Source organism: Orcinus orca, chromosome 11 (assembly GCF_937001465.1).
Source record: "Orcinus orca chromosome 11, mOrcOrc1.1, whole genome shotgun sequence".
Taxonomy (NCBI): Eukaryota; Metazoa; Chordata; class Mammalia; order Artiodactyla; family Delphinidae; genus Orcinus; species Orcinus orca.
Window position 1 is genome coordinate 48,103,496 of NC_064569.1, and position 17,474 is coordinate 48,120,969.

Genomic DNA, 17,474 nt, shown 5'->3' on the forward strand with positions numbered 1-17,474 from the left:
CTTGTGCTGCCCTTTATAGTAACACTCAACCCCCTACTTCCTTAGCATCCCTGACCCCTGGCAACAAACAACAAACAATTTGTTCTCCATCTTTCTAATTTTGTCGTTTTGAGAATGTTTATATAAATGGAATCATTTAGTATATGAATTTTGAGATCACTGCATATATCAACAGTTAGTTCCTTTTATTGCATAATATTCCATGGTATGGATGTATGGCAGTTTATTTAATCATTAACATAGAACATTTTAGTTGTTTCCAGATTTTGGTTATTACAAATAAAGCTGCTGTGAACATTTGTAGCCAACATTTATTATTTGTAGACTTTTTGATGATGGCCATTCTGACTGGTGTGGGGTCATAACTCATTGTAGTTTTGATTTGCATTTCTTTTATAATTAGCAATGCCGAACACCTTTTCATGTGCCTTTTGCCCATCTGTGTGTCTTCTTTGGAAAACTGTCTATTTTGATATTCTGTCCATTAAAAAGAATTTTTTTTGATATTGAGTTGTATGAGCTCCTTGTATATTTTGGAGATTAATTGCTTGTCAGTTGCAACATTTGAAAATATTTTTCCCATTCTGTAGGTTGTCTTTTCATTTTGTTTTTGGTTTCCTTTGCTGTGCAAAAGCTTTGAAGTTTAATTAGGTCCCATTTGTTTATTTTCGTTTTTATTTCCATTACTCTAGGATAGGGATCCTAAAAGGTATTGCTGCGATTTATGTCAGAGTGTACTGCCTATGTTTTCATCTAGGAGTTTTTTGGTATCCAGTCTTACATTTAGGTCATTAATCCATTTTGAGTTTATTTTTGTGTATAGGGTTAAAGAATGTTCTAATTTCATTATTTTACATGTACCTGTCCAGTTTTCCCAGCACCACTTATTGAAGAAACTGTCTTTTCTCCATTGTATATTGCCTCCTTTGTCATAGATTAATTGACCATAGGTGTGTCGGTTTATTTCTGGGCTTACTATCCTGTTCCATTGATCTGTATTTGTTTTTGTGCCAGTACCATACAGTTTTGATTACTGTAGCGTTGTAGCATAGTCTGAAGTCAGTCATAATTTCTACAGCTCTGTTTTTATTTCTCAAGATTGCTCTTTGGCTATTCAGAGTCTTTTGTGTTTCTATACAGATTTAAACTTTTTTTTTCTAGTTCTGTAAAAATACCATCGGTAATTTGATAGGGATTGCATTGAATCTGTAGATTGCTTTGGGCAGCATAGTCATTTTGACAAGATGGATTCTTCCATTTCAAGAACATGGTATATCTTTCCATCTGTTTGCGTCATCTTCAGTTTCTTTCATCAGCATTTTACAGTTTTCAGAGTACAGGTCTTTTGCCTACTTAGGTAGGTTTATACCTAGGTATTTTATTCTGTTTGATGTGATGGTAAATGGGATTGTTTCCTTAATTTCTCTCTTTCTGATCTTTCATTGTTAGTATATAGGAATAGAAGAGATTTCTGTGTATTAATTTTGAATTCTATGACTTTACCGAATTCACTGATGAGCTCTAGTAGTTTTCTGGTAGCATCTTTAGGATTTCTATCTATAGTATCATGTCATCTACAAACAGTGACAGTTTTACTTCTTGTTTTCCAATTGGGATTCCTTTTGTTTATTTTTCTTTGATTGTTGTGGCTAGGACTTCCAAAACTATGTTGAATAAAAGTGGTGAGAGTGGGCATTCTTGTCTTGTTCCTGATCTTAAAGGAAATGCTTACAGCTTTTCACCATTGAGTATGATGCTAGCTGTGGGTTTGTCATATATAGCCTTTATTATGTTGAGGTATATTCTCTGTATGTTCACTTTCTAGAGGTTTTTTTTTTAATCATAAATAGATGTTGAATTTTGTTGAAATCTTTTTCTGAATCTGTTAAGATGATCATGTGGTTCTTCTCCTTCAGTTTGTTAATATAGTGTATCACATCGATTGATTTGTGGATATTGAAAAACACTTGCATTCCTTGGATAAATCCCACTTTTTCATGGTGTATGATCCTTTTAATGTATTTTTGGATTTGGTTTTGTTGAGGGTTTTTGCCTCCATGTTCATCATTGATATTGGCCTGTAATTTTCTTTTTTTGTGGTATCTTTGTCTGGGTATGGTATCAGGGTAATGGTGACCTCATAGAATGGGTTCACAAGCGTTCCTTCCTCTGCACTTTTTTAGAAGAGTTTCAGAAGGATAGGTGTTAACTCTTCTCTAAATGTTTGGTAGAATTCGCCTGTGAAGCCGTCTGGTCCTGGACTTTTGTTTGTTGGGAGTTTTTAAATCACAGATTCAATTTAAGCATTTGTAATTGGTCTGGTCATATTTTCTCTCTCTTCCTGGTTCAGTCTTGGGTGAGTGTACCTTTCTAAGAATTTGTCCGTTTCTTCTAGGTTGTCCATTTTGTTGGCATATAGTTGCTTGCAGTAGTCTCTCATGATCATTTATATTTTTGTGGTGTCCATTGTAATTTCTCCTTTTTCATTTCTAATTTTATTCATTTGGGTCCTCTCCCTTTTTTTCTTGGTGAGTCTGGATAAAGGGTTATCAATTTTGTTGATCATTTCAAAGAACCAGCTTTTAGTTTCATTGATATTTTCTACTGTTTTCTTAGTCTCTGTTCTATTTATTTCTGCTCTGATATTTTTTCTTTCTTTCTTACTACTAACTTTGGGTTTTGTTTGTTCTTTCTCTAGTTGCTTAAGGTGTAAGGTTAGTTTGTTTATTTGACATTTTTTCTTGTTTCGTGAGGTAAGCTTGCATCGCTGTAAACTTCCCTCTTAGAACTGCTTGTGCTGCATCCCATATGGTCTAGATTGTTGCATTTTTGTTTTCATTTGTCTCTAGATATTTTTTGATTTCTCTTTGATTTCATCAATGATCCATTGGTTGTTTAGTAGCATATTGTTTAGCCTCCACATGTTTTTGGTTTTTGAAGTTTTTCTCTTGTAGTTGATTTCTAATCTCATAGCATTGTGGTCGGAAAAGATGCTTGATATGATTTAAATTTCCTTAAATTCACTGAGGCTTGCTTTCTGGCCCAGCATGTGATCTATCCTGGAGAATGTTCATGTGCACTTGAAAAGAATGTGTATTCTGCTGTTATCAGATGGAATGCTCTATAAATATCAATTAAGTAAGTCCATCTGATCTTATGTGTCATTTAACGACTGTGTTTCCTTCTTGGTTTTCTGTATGGATTATCTGCCCATTGATTTAAGTGGGGTGTTAAAGTCCCCCACTACAATTACATTACTATTGATTTCTCCTTTTATGTCTGTTAACATTTGCCTTATATATTGAGGTGCTCCTGTGTTGGGTGCTTATATACTTACTACTGTTATATGTTCTTCTTGGATTGATCCCTTGATCATTATGTAGTGTCCTTCCTTGTCTCTTTTAACAGTTTTTATTTTAAAGTCTATTTTGTCTCATATGAGTATTGCTACTCCAGCTTTCTTCTGATTTTCATTTGCATGGAATATCTTTTTCCATCCCCTCACTTTCAGTCTGTATGTGTCGCTAGGTCTGAATTGGGTCTCTTGTAGACAGCATATATATATGGGTCTTGTTTTTGTATCCATTCAGCCAGTCTGTGTCTTTTGGGTTGGAGCATTTAATCCATTTACATTTAAGGTAATTTTTCAGATATATATGTTCCTATTGCCATTTTCTTAATTTTGGGGGGTTTGTTTTTGTAGGTCCTTTTTCTTCCCTTCCTCTTTTGTTCTCTTCTCTTGTGGTTTGATGACCATCTTTAGTGTTGTGTTTGGGTTGCTTTTTCTTGTGTTTGGGTTTTAGGTTTGCTGTTCCTGTGAGGTTTTGATTTAGCAGTCTATATACATACAAGGTTGTTTTAAGTTGCTGATCTCTTTTCTGCATAGAGAAGTTCTTTAGCATTTGTTGTAAAGCTGGTTTGGTGGTGCTGAATTCTCTTAGCTTTTGCTTGTCTGCAAAGCTTTTGATTTCTCCTTCGAATCTGAATGAGAGCCTTGCTGGGTAGAGTATTCTTGGTTGTAGGTTTTTCCCTTTCATGACTTTAAATATATTGTGCCACTCCCTTTTGGCCTGAAGAGTTTCTGCTGAAAAAATTAGCTGATAACCTTATGGGGATTCCCTTGTATGTTATTTCTTGCTTTTCCCTTGCTGCTTTTAATATTTTTTGTCTTTAATTTTGTCACTTTGATTACTATGTGTCTTGGCATGTTCCTCCTTGGGTTTATCCTGCCTGGGACTCTCTGTGCTTCCTGGACCTGGGTGACTATTTCCTTTTCCATGTTAGGGAAGTTTCCAGCTGTTATCTCTTCCAATATTTTCTCAGGTCCTGTCTCTCTCTTCTCCTTCTGGGAACCCTATAATGCAAATGTTGGTGTATTTGACATTGTCCCAGAGGTCTCATATACCATCTTTATTTATTTTCATTCTTTTTTCTTTACTCTGTTTCATGGCAGTGATTTCCACCATTCTGTCTTCCAGCTCACTTATCCGTTCTTCTGCCTCACTTTTTCTGCTATTGATTCCTTCTAGTGTATTTATTTCAAATACTGTTCATGTCTGTTTGTTTAGTCTTTAGTTCTAGGTCTTTGTTAAACATTTGTTGTATTTTCTCGATCCATATCCGCATTTTTTTCCCTGAGTTCTTGCATCATCTTTACAATCATTACTCTGAACTCTTTCTCATGTAGATTGCCTATCTCCACGTCACTTAGTTTTTCTTCTGGGTTTTATCTTGTTCCTTCATCTGGAACATATTCCTTTTGCTGTCTCATTTTCTCTAGATTTCCTTTTTTTTTAATGTATGTGGAAGGTTATGTTTCTCGACTTTGGAGAAGTGGCTTTTTGTAGAGATCTCCTCTGTGTCCCAGCAGAACAATCCCCTCTTATCACCTAACGGTCAGGGACCAGCTGGTCCCAGGGTAGGTTCTGATCTGCAATTTTGGACTTGATTCCACAGGCTGCTGGAATGTAGTTGTCTTGCTTCTGGTGCCTGCCCACTGTGGGTGGAGCTGGGTCTTGGCCCTCTGGTGTGTGGGGCCATGTCATGGGGTATGTCTAAAGGTGGCCGTGGGCAGCCTGTCTGCTGACGTGTTGGGCTGTGTTCTCACCCTGTTGATGGTTTGGACTGAGGCATCCCAGCACAGAATCCTATAGGCTCTTGTGTAGGGCCAAGACTTGGTGCCAAAATGGCAGCCTCCAGGAGAGTTCATGCTGATAAATATTCCCTGGTGCCTCTGCCACCAGTGTTCTTGTCCCCACAGTGAGCCACAGCTGTCCCCTTGCCTCCTCAGGAGAGCCTCCTAGACTAGCAGGTAGGTCTGGCCCAGGCTCCAGTGAAGTCACTAATTTTGCCGTGGGTCCTGGTGTGCACAAGTTGTGTGTACCCTGCTAGAGTGGAGTCTCTGTTTCCCACAGTCCTGTGGAATTCCCACAGTCAAGCCTTCCTGGCCTTCAAAGCCAAATGCCCTGGGGGTTCGTCCTCCCAATGCCAGACCCCCAGGCTGGGGACCTTACATGAGGCTCAGAACTCTCACTCCTGTGGGAGAACTTCTGTGATGTAATTGTTCCCCAGTTTGTGGGTCACCCACCCAGGGGGTATGGGATTTGATTATATCGCAAGTGCACCCCTCTTACCATCTCATTGGGTTTCTTCTTTATGTGTTTGGATGTGGAATCTCCTTTTTGGTGGGTTCCAGTCTTTTTTATCAATGGTTGTTCAGAGTTTAGTTGTGATTTGGTGTGCTAGTGAGAGGAGGTGAGGTCAAGGTTCTTCTACTCCCCCATCTTGTCCTCACTGGTATGAAGTTTCGATGAATAATGTAACCAGATCAACTCTTAGGTTTAAATTTAAAAATTAGGTTACATATTTTTTGCCTTTTCTAATGATAAATATGATTTATCCATTTATCTATATCTTATATATCCCATTCAAAACTCAATTTTAGTATAATTAATAATATATGTAACATAATACCTGTAATTGCACTTTGAAAACAATGTAATGTTATCTAAAGATATAATAACCATAATAACAGTTATAAAAATGAAGATAATAAGGATAATGATGGCTGTATGATCATCATAATCATATTCCTTCATGAAGGCAGGTGGTGATCTTCACAGAGCAAATAATTTCCTAAGTAATTTCAATGCAAAATATGTCAACCAGATGTTTTTGAATTCCAGATTTATTGATGTAAAGGGTATTTTTAATAATGTTGGGAAATAACATGTTTCTAGTCAGTATTTTTTTTTAATTTGAATTACTTGTATAAATCATTTTCCTCTCTAATTGAATACATTTTATCTTCTTATATCAAGGTAATATAGCTGTTCTAATCTCTGCTCTCAAAATATTTCAATAGTAACACTAAATAGCACATGACTTCTAATCTTCCTTTTGGCCTATAGTAGTGAATTTAGCATTCCTGAGCTTTGCTTGCTTTTCTCTAATCTCTTTTCTTGTTTCTTCTCTTGAAGAAATTCTAACTAGACATGATACCAAATTATAACAATCGTAATTGGAATAGGAAGAACTGGAGAGACTAAGTAGGATAATCCAGACATTTTCTGTAATCCCAGAGGGTGAAGCTTTGATAGTCACACAGTCTGTAAAAAACTCAGATCAGTGGGAGGCAATTAACTAGGTAGAACTACCAGTGAAATTTTAACATTGGTAAAATTAACATTCTCGTTTGTATTTTTTTAAGAGTGTAAAACTATATTGAACCTTTTGCTTTAGTGTGCTTTCCAACATTCATTTAATGTATTTATAATTATCTACCATTTAGCTGTGGTAGATAATTTATCTACCATGCAAAATTATATAATTTCAAAGGGGAAAACATTTTTTCCTGTAGTAGGCAGCCCTGAACATAAAACAGTATGCACAGACTTGTATACACAACACCTCACCCTAGGAAAGCAATATTTTTGCAACATTTACTACTCTAAATAGAAAAAAAAAAAGTTGTTGGTATTGGTATTATATTTTTAACTGCAAAGTTTTTTTGAATTTTCATGAGAATTATTATCTCTTTGCACATTATTTTAAACTGGACTTGCATGTCTGTACTCTATCCATACAGAATCCAATTTCTCAGACTTTTACAAATTACAGTGTATGTAGTGAAAGATGGAACAATTTTGAACTATTATGTTTTTAGAATGTGAAGTGTCAAGCTATATTATACATCATGTCAGTCAACTTTTTAATGTGAATTTCTCAACTGCATAGAAAATAAACATTTGCAAAGGTATTAGGAAAAAAGCAATGATTAGCTGCATGCTGTATTACATGATTTAATACAGATACATAGTGATTTATATAAAAAATCAAAGGCCTATTCAGGGGCCACTTTTTTCTTCCTACTGTAGGTAATATAAAACCAGAGGTAAGATATGACATGAAATTTGTTTCAGGCTTAAGACTTCAAATGGCAAAGTAGAGGTCTTAATTTTTAAAATGAAGATGTAAATGAAAGTGCTGAGGCAACTTTTACTCCAAAAGTGCTCCCCTAATAAAAATTACAAGTTCCAGTAAAATTTCTATGATGTCCTAGCTCATGTCAGTGTTCTCCTATAACTCTTGGGATTTAAATGGGTCAAGAAATTGAAAAGAATGACAACTCTGAAAATTACAATATTGTATTTAGTAATCAAACTATTTCTAGAAAACCTTCGGGGATTTGTGGTAAATATGTTTTTCAGATATGGTGTTTTTTTTATTCTTGTAAGAACACTAAAATGAGATCTATTCTGTTAAATTTTTAAGTGTACAATTCAGTATCTTTAAACATAGGCAGTATGCTGTACAGCAAATCTGCAGAACTTATCTTTCATAACTGGAACTTTATACCTATTGGTCAATAACTTCCCATTTCCCCTTCCCCCAGCCCTTGCCAACCACCATTCCAATCTTTGATTTTATGAGTTTAATTATTTTAGATATCTCATACAAGTGGAATCATGTAATATATGTCCTTTTGTGACTGGCTTATTTTACTTAGCATAATGTCCTCTATGTTGTTGCAGATGACAGGATTTCCTTCTTTATCCATTCATCTGTTGATAGACATTTATGTTGCTTCCATGTCTTCAATTATAAATAACACTGCAGTGAATATAATGCAGATATCTCATCAAGATCCTTATTTCAGTCCTTCTGGATATACCCAGAAGTGGAATTGCTGGATCATATGACAGTTCTGTTTTTAATTTTTTGAGGAACTTTCATATTATTTTCCATAGTGGCTGTACTATTTTACATTCTCACAGTGTACACATGCTCAATTTCTCTACATCATCTCCAGCAACTATTATCTTTTAACAGTCATCCCATCCTAATAGATGTGAGGTGATAGCTCATTGTGGTTTTGATTCGAAAAATATCAAAATAGATTTTGAAAACTAAACTCAAAATAGATTGACTAAAAATACTGACCTGAAGTTGGAACTTAAAAAGTTCTTTTCCTTCAACAGCTGTAAAAACTAATTCATTTTTCTGCAGGAAAATTTAGAATTTCAAATTAGTACTGCACTGCACTATTTCCTTATTGGTTAAAATTAATAAATTTACTTTTGTATATATGAAGCAAAACTTTTCCTTTTGCCTTGTATACCTTTAAAATGTACTGTTGTTTACATATATGATTTGCACCCCTACAAGTCTTTTTCTAAAGTTTTTATGGTGATGGAACTTGCTTTAAAATTAGCAGACTTTTGCTTTAGATATTCTTTGCTGTTGAAAAATTTGGTCACTTTTCTGAAACAAACTAGCTTTGAAACAGTCTTGCACTCTTCAGAGATGTTTTACTTCCGAAAGAATGTACCTATGGGAGAACTTTATTCAATCTGTGAATATTTGGTAATCGTGTTGTAGTATCAAATGTGCATCAAATCTCACACCATCATACACTGTTCCCCAGGTCTCTGAAATCAGAAACTTTGGTAAGATTTCTCAGGCAATATAATCTATTCCCCATACAAATGATCAGTATGCTTTTCTTTCTTAATTACTAGTGGAATATCACATTTACTTTTACTACATTTGCTATACACACATATATCAGTGACCAAGACAGGCTGTGCAAGTCATCTATACGTTCTTTGGCCCCATTTTTAAAGATTCTTGATTACTGTATACACATATTTTTAAAGTATTTTCTAAAAAAATTCTAAAATGAATTCCTTTGAAATAAAATTTTAATAAGATTATTAAGAAGGATAATTATTGGGCTTCCCCGGTGGTGCAGTGGTTGAGAGTCCGCCTGCCGATGCAGGGGACACGGGTTCATGCCCCGGTCCGGGAGGATCCCACAGGCCGCGGAGCAGCTGGGCCCATGAGCCATGGCCACTGAGCCTGCGCATCCGGAGCCTGTGCTCCGCAACGGGAGAGGCCACAACAGTGAGAGACCCGCGTACTGAAAAAAAAAAAAGGATAACTATTGAATGAAAATAACAGTATTTCAGATTTGTAGCTTATAGTAATACTATGCTCAGAAAATACTGATTGAGGCAGTTAAGAAAATAATATACAAATGTAATGGTTCAGCAAATCACTTCTTATAACACTTGACAGATAGAATTCATAAGGTCTACCTTTAGTTAGAAGGGGTGTCAAATGGTGGTTCTTGGAACAGTATTTCAATTTATACTGGAATTTTCATGTTTAGCATTAAATAAATCAATTATTCATGACATGTCATTCAGAGCATCTAATAAGTCAGAGTTTTTAATACAAAAACTCAAGAATGAGAACAAGGCTTATGTAGCAAACTTTTTGAATGAGAATTTACACATGAAATAATACTTTTTAAGAAGATTTTAGACTGTAAAATCATGATTTCTGATTGCTAGGCCCATTCAACCAATGCTGAGTTACAGAGAGTAACAGGGTATAAGATAAAAAATTAAAAGTACACTTATGACATGTTAATTAGTCATGTGATAAGAAGTAGGCCAGTGAGGTAAGAGAATAGAGCAGAATGTTCACACAAAATAGAGTAAAAGGTATCATACAAAATGAATGTGAAAACTCAGTTCATAATTTGGAACCTACATTAAATATTCATGGCTTAGATTCATTATTGTGTTTTTGGTGTGCTAGTAAATATTTTGATAAATTGAATCAATGACTTGTATTATGGTGTGGCTGTTGCTTCCCTCTGTTTTGTTTTGTCTTTAGAAATATATTGAACTACTTAAAAAAAACAAATTCATTTGACAGGCTTGCCAGCTGTTTTATGGGCACTGTGAGCAATTTTCTAATGTTCTGTACTTGGAAGAAAATCCTGCTGTATTAAATTTGCTTCAAACTGCATCATGTTTAAAAAAAAAAATGGCTCCAAGTCATCAGATTGAATGTGAATATGCTTTATTCACAGCTTTGACTGGAGTATTTAAAATTTTAGTTAACAATGTAAACAGCAACATTCTCAGGCAGTAATTACTGTTTAAAAAATATTTTTATGGTTGCAAATGAATCTGAGGGGCATAACTACCCTGCAGTAGTTTGTATGTAAAATGTATTAATATTTAGGTCCAAGGAAATGCATTTTGCCTTGTGTGTGTGACTATGTATATTCAATAAAAAATATTGAACAAATCTCTAACCATTAAGGATCATATACATTAAACACTGACAATTTATTCCACATGATACTACATTAGTCTACAATTAGCTATTATCCCATTTCCTATGTATGAAGGACTATTTTTCTTTATTTTTTTTATTTTTGGTTGCATTGGGTCTTTGTTGCTGTGCGTGGGCTTTCTCTAGTTGCGATGAGCAGGGGCTACTCTTCGTTGTGGTGCACGGGCTTCTCAATGCGGTGGCTTCTTGTTGCGGAGTACAGGCCCTAGGTGCGTGGGCTTCAGTAGTTGTGGTGCATGGGCTCAGTAGTTGTGGCTCACAGGCTCTAGAGCACAGGCTCAGTAGTTGTAACACATGGGCTTAGCTGCTTCATGGCATGTGGGATCTTCCTGAACCAGGGATCAAACCAATGTCCCTTACACTAGTGGGTGGATTCTTAGCCACTGTGCCACCAGGAAAGTCCAAAGACTATTTTTCAAGGTAACCAAACACACTCTGTTTTCTTTCAAAAACAGTATAAGAACAGACTATACTGAAAATGTTTACTTGTGAGATCTAGTAAGGAAGATTTTCAAACAGTAATTAAATCTTTTACTGAATTTTTAGTATTCTTATTAATAGAAAAAATAGGAGTTTTTTTAGAAATAGAAAATAGAGGAGTCAACAAAAAAAACAAGGGCATTGTAAAAATACTGCTGCAAAAATGTTGAGAATTAAACAACAAAATCACCTGCTCCAGTGCTACACAGTTCTCAAATGTGATTTTCCAATTCATTAGACTGTTTCTGATTTCAGAGACATCAAGCACTCTTCTTTAAATATGTTTCTCCACCAGTGACCAGGTTGCAAAACATTCTCTGACATAAATTATAGCAATGTTTTCTTAGGTCAGTATCCCAAGGCATTGTCCCAAGCAAAAATAAACAAATGGAAACTAATGAAACTTATAAGCTTTTGCATAGCAAAGGAAACCATCAACCAAATGAAAAGACAACCTACAGAATGGGAGAAAATATTTGCAAACACTGCAACAGACAAGGGCTTAATTTCCAAAATATAAAAATAGCTCACACAACTCAATAAGAAATAAACAAAGAACCCAATCAAAAAATGGGAAGATTGCCTAAATGGGCATTTCACCAAAGAAGACATACAGATGGCCAATGAGCAAATGAAAAGATGCTCAACACTGCTGATTATTAGACAAATGCAATTAAGAACTACAGTGAGGTATCACCTCACACTGGTCAGAATGGCTATCATCAAAAAAGTCTACAAATAATAAATTCTAGAGAGCATGTGGAGAAAAGGGAACAATTATACACTGTTGGTGGAAAGTAAATTGGTGTAGCCCTATGGAAAGCAATATGGAGGTTCCTTGAAAAACTATAAATAGGGTTACCATATGATCCAGCAATCCCACTCCTGGGTATATATCTGGAAAAAAATGAAAACTCTAATTTGAAAAGATACATCCACCCCAATGTTCACAGCACTTTTTACAACAGCCCAGATATGAAAACAACCCAAGTGCCCATCAACAGACAGTTGGCTTAAGAAGATGTGGTATATATACATACACCTATATATATACAGACATATACAATGGAATATTACTCAACTATAAAAAAGAATGAAATATTGCTATTTGCAGCAACATGGATGGACCTAGAGATTATTATACTTAGTGAAGTAAGTCAGAGAAAAGTCAAATACTATATGTTGTCCCTTATATGTGGAATCTAAAAGTAGTACAAATGAATCTATATACAAAAGATAAACAGACTCACAGACATAGAAAACAAACTTATGCTTACCAAAGGGGGAAGGGGAGGGAGGGATAAACTAGGAGTATGGGATTAACAGATACAAACTACTATACATAAAATAGGTAAGCAATAAAGATTTACTGTATAGCACAGATAATTATATTCAGTGTCTTGTAATAATATGATTAAACATAATAAAACAATATTCAAAATGTCATTGAAAGTGCTAGTAATGTTTCTTCCCTACTTAGCAAACAGTGAGTACTTTTTAGTATTTTTAATGTTTGGCTCATGGCAAGGTCAATTTCATCTTTTGGGGTAAAAAAAGAGTGAAATAAATAAGAACAAATAAATTTCACTATTTCAGTCTGTAGGGTTATATATATATGTCTATATTGACAAAGTTCACTAAAATTGTTTGATTTTTAATTCTAGCTAAGCTTCCTTTTTATGTACATATAAGAATTTTTAAATGTTTCTTATGACTTGATTTGAATTACATGCCACTTGGATTCTGTGTTGCTGTGTTTTTTTTTTTTAACCTGCTGTTTCTTTTCATTAATTTTAATTTTAATCTGATAACTTCATAGCTTTTCTCTGACTCCTTGATAGTGTTTATAGATTAAACTTCTGTATTATCATTCAATTTCCATCTCTTACATATTTGTGTTTTCAAGCAGCTGAAGCAAGGTAAATGGGATGCTGTAGATTCTTTTACAAATTAGTATTTTTATTCTTAGTTTGACAGTATTGCAAATTAAAGAATAATGTATGAACTGTGACTGAATGGAGATTATGGGTCTATATTTTCAAAGCATGCCATTATTTAATTTTATTTGCTATGTGATCTATTTCTCTGATTCACTTATCTTGTGTATATCTTCTTTTGATCCTATGTTAATCAAATCTATTTCCTTTTTTATTATTATGAGTTACTTTACATTTCTCTATGTTGTATAATCATTATTAGCAGAAGCAAATACAGCTTTTTTATTAAGTAAAATCTCTATTTCAGAATATATTTAAAGAAACTAAGCATTTCTTGTATTATTTACTTGAAATTAAGTTTTGTTTCTCATCAAAATATATGCCTTTCTCTCTTATTGGCATTTACTAAACTTTTTGTACACTATTGTCCCCATAAATCTTACACTCTTTTTGTTTTATAGATCTTCCTTATACTGCTTTCACAAAACTATCAAATTAAAAGTGAATTATAATTCCTAATATGAATTTGTCCTTAAGAATAATGAACTATAAAATAAGTAGCAATTTTTATGTTACTTAGAACTGTTTTCTCCCTGCTCTGTCATTTCCAGGTACAAAATATGTCTCATATTTTGTATTCATATTCCAGTTGGATTTGGTAAGGCTATGTGTGATCTCTTCAGGTTTCAGAATCTCATTTGAGAAGTAGACAAGGAAAGAAAAAATGGAACAATCTTACATACAAGGAAATCTGTGATAAAGCACCATATATTCATAAAAATAATTGTATTCATTAGTTGTTCCATGTATAAAAGCATTATGCTTCTCAGTTTTTATAGTTAGTACTTAGGGCAATGGGCCACCTAGAATGGGTGAACAGCAATAAATGGAAAGCAGCAATAAACTCAATATTTTGCACTGTGGGATTGCCAGACACAATGGACATTTCTGTCATTCGATGTATGTTGAGTAAAAGTTGAAAAAGACACTTAGGCATTATATCAAGGTTGGTGGTGGATCAGTGCTAAGGTGCAGACTGATTAAAAGAGTCTAGCCTGGTGTCCTCCAATCACTGAGGTAAAGAAAAGAAGAAAAAATTGGAAAGCAGAGGGGAACTAGTAACCGAGTGCCTTTTTCAATTCTTATACCAATTCTTATTCATTCTGTACGTTTATTTTGAAATCTAAGTTATTTTTACTACTCTGGTAGAAACAAATATTTGATTTTTTTTTCCTTTTTTTGGGGGGGAGGCATATGTTTGGCCATAATTTTTCTTTTTTAACATCTTTATTGGAGTATAATTGCTTTACAATGTTGTGTTACTTTCTGCTGGATAACGAAGTGAATCAGCTATATGTATACATATCTCCTGATATCCCCTCCCTCTTGCGTCTCCCTCCCACTCTCCCTATCCCATGCCTCCAGGTGGTCACAAAGCACCGAGCTGATCTCCCTGTGCTATGCAGCTGCTTTCCACTAGCTATGTATTTTACATTTGGTAGTGTATATGTCTATGCCACTCTCTCACTTCATCCCAGCTTATCCTTCTCCCTCCCGGTGTGCTCAAGTCCATTCTCTACGTCTGTATCTTTATTCCTGCCCTGCCCCTAGGTTCTTCAGAATGATTTTTTTTTCTTTTTTAGATTCCATATATATGTGTTAGAATATGGTATTTCTTTTTCTTTTTCTAAGTTACTTCACTCTATGTGACAGACTCTAGATCCATCCACCTCACTACAAATAACTCAATTTTGTTTCTTTTTATGGCTGAGTAATATTCCATTGTATATATGTGCCACATCTTCTTTATCCATTCAACTGTCGATGGACACTTAGGTTGCTTCCATGTCCTAGCTATTGTAAATAGAGCTGCAATGAACATTGTGGTACATGACTCTTTTTGAATTATGGTGTGCTCAGGGTATTTGCCCAATAGTGGGATTGCTGGGTTGTATGGTAGTTCTATTTTTAGTTTTTTAAGGAACCTCCCCGTATTGCTCTCCATAGTGGCTGTATCAGTTTACACTCCCACCAACAGTGCAAGAGGGTTCCCTTTTCTCCACACCCTCTGAGGCATTTATTGTTTGTAGATTTTTTCATGATGGCCATTCTGACTGTTGTGAGGTGATACCTCATTGTAGTTTTGATTTGCATTTGTCTAATGATTAGTGATGTTGAACATCCTTTCATGTGTTTCTTGGCAATCTGTATATCTTCTTTGGAAAAATGTCTATTTAGGTCTTCTGCCCATTTTTGGATTGGGTTGTTTGGTTTTTTGATATTGAGCTGCATGAGCTGCTTGTATATTTTGGAGATTAATCCTTTGTCAGTTGCTTCATTTGCAAATATTTTCTCCCATTCTGAGGGTTGTCTTTTGGTTTTGCTTATGGTTTCCTTTGCTGTGCAAAAGCTTTGAAGTTTCATTAGGTTCCATTTGTTTACTTTTGTTTTTATTTCCATTTCTCTAGGAGGTGGGTCAAAAAGGATCTTGATGTGATTTATGTCATAGAGTGTTCTGTGTTTTCCTCTAAGAGTTTTACAGTGTCTGGGCTTACATTTAAGTCTTTAATCCATTTTGAGTTTATTTTTGTGTTTGGTGTTAGGGAGTGTTCTAATTTCATTCTTTTACATGTAGCTGTCCAGTATTCCCAGCACCACTTATTGAAGAGGCTGTCTTTTCTCCATTGTATATTCTTGCCTCCTTTATCAAAAATAAGGTGACCATATGTGCATGGGATTATCTCTGGGCTTTCTCTCCTGTTCCATTGATCTGTATTTCTGTTTCTGTGCCAGTACAAGACTGTCTTGATTACTGTAGTTTTGTAGGATAGTTTGAAGTCAGGGAGCCTGATTCCTCCAGCTCCGTTTTTCTTCCTAAAGATTGCTTTGGCTATTCAGGGTCTTTTGTGTTTCCGTACAAATTATAACATTTTTTTGTTCTACTTCTGTGAAAAATTCCATTCGTAGTTTGATAGAAATTGCATTGAATCCATAGATTGCTTTGGGTAGTATAGTCATTTTCACAATGTTGATTCTTCCAATCCAAGAATATGGTATATATCTCCATCTGTTTGTATCATCTTTAATTTCTTTCATCAGTGTCTTATAGTTTTCTGCATACAGGTCATTTGTCTCCTTATGTAGGATATTCCTAGGTATTTTATTCTTCTTATTGCAATGGTATATGGCAGTGTTTCCTTAATTTCTCTCTCAGATTTCTCATCATTAGTGTATAGGAATGCAAGAGACTCCTGTGCATTAATTTTGTATCCTGATACTTTACCAAATTCATTGATTAGCTCTAGTAGTTTTCTGGTAGCTTCTTTAGGGTTCTCTATGTATAGTATCATGCCATCTGCACAGTAACAACTTTACTTCTTCTTTTCCGATTTGGATTCCTTTTATTTTTTTCTTCTCTGATTGCTGGGCTAAAACTTCCAAAACTATGTTGAATAGTAGTGGTGAGAGTGTGACACCTTGTCTTCTTCCTTATCTTAGTGGAAATGTTTTCAGTTTTTCACCATTGAGAACAATGCTGGCTGAGGGTTTGTCCTGTATGGCCTTTATTATGTTGAGGTAAGTTCCCTCTATGCCTACTTTCTGGAAGGTTTTTATCATAAATGGGTGTTCAATTTTGTCAAAAGCTTTCTCTGCATCTATTGAGATGATCATATGGTTTTTCTCCTTCAATTTGTTAATATGGTGTATCACGTTAATTGATTTGCATATATTGAAGAATCCTTGCATTCCTGGGATAAACCCCACTTGTTCATGGTGTATGATCCTTTTAATGTACTGTTGGCTTCTGTTTGCTATTATTTTGTTGAGGATTTTTGATCTATGTTCATCAATGATATTGGCCTGGAGTTTTCTTTCTTTGTGACATTTTCGTCTGGTTCACTCAACGACCAGCAACCTACAGTGCTGGACACCCTATGCCAAACAACTAGAAAAACAGGAACACAACCCCACCCATTAGCAGAGAGGCTGCCTAAAATCATAATAAGTGAACAGACACCCCAAAACACACCAACAGACGTGGACCTGCCCACCAGAAAGACAAGATCCAGCCTCATCCACCAGAACACAGGCACTAGTCCCCTCCACCAGGAAGCCTACACAACCCACTGAACCAACTTTAGCCACTGGGGACAGACACCAAAAACAACGGGAACTACGAACCTGCAGCCTGCAAAAAGGAGACCCCAAATACAGTAAGATAAGCAAAATGAGGAGACAGAAAAACACACCGCAGATGGAGCAAGATAAAAACCCACCAGACCTAACAAATGAAGAGGAAATATGCAGTCTACCTGAAAAAGGATTCAGAATAATGATAGTAAAGATGATCCAAAATCTTGGAAACAGAATAGACAAAATGCAAGAAACATTTAACAAGAACCT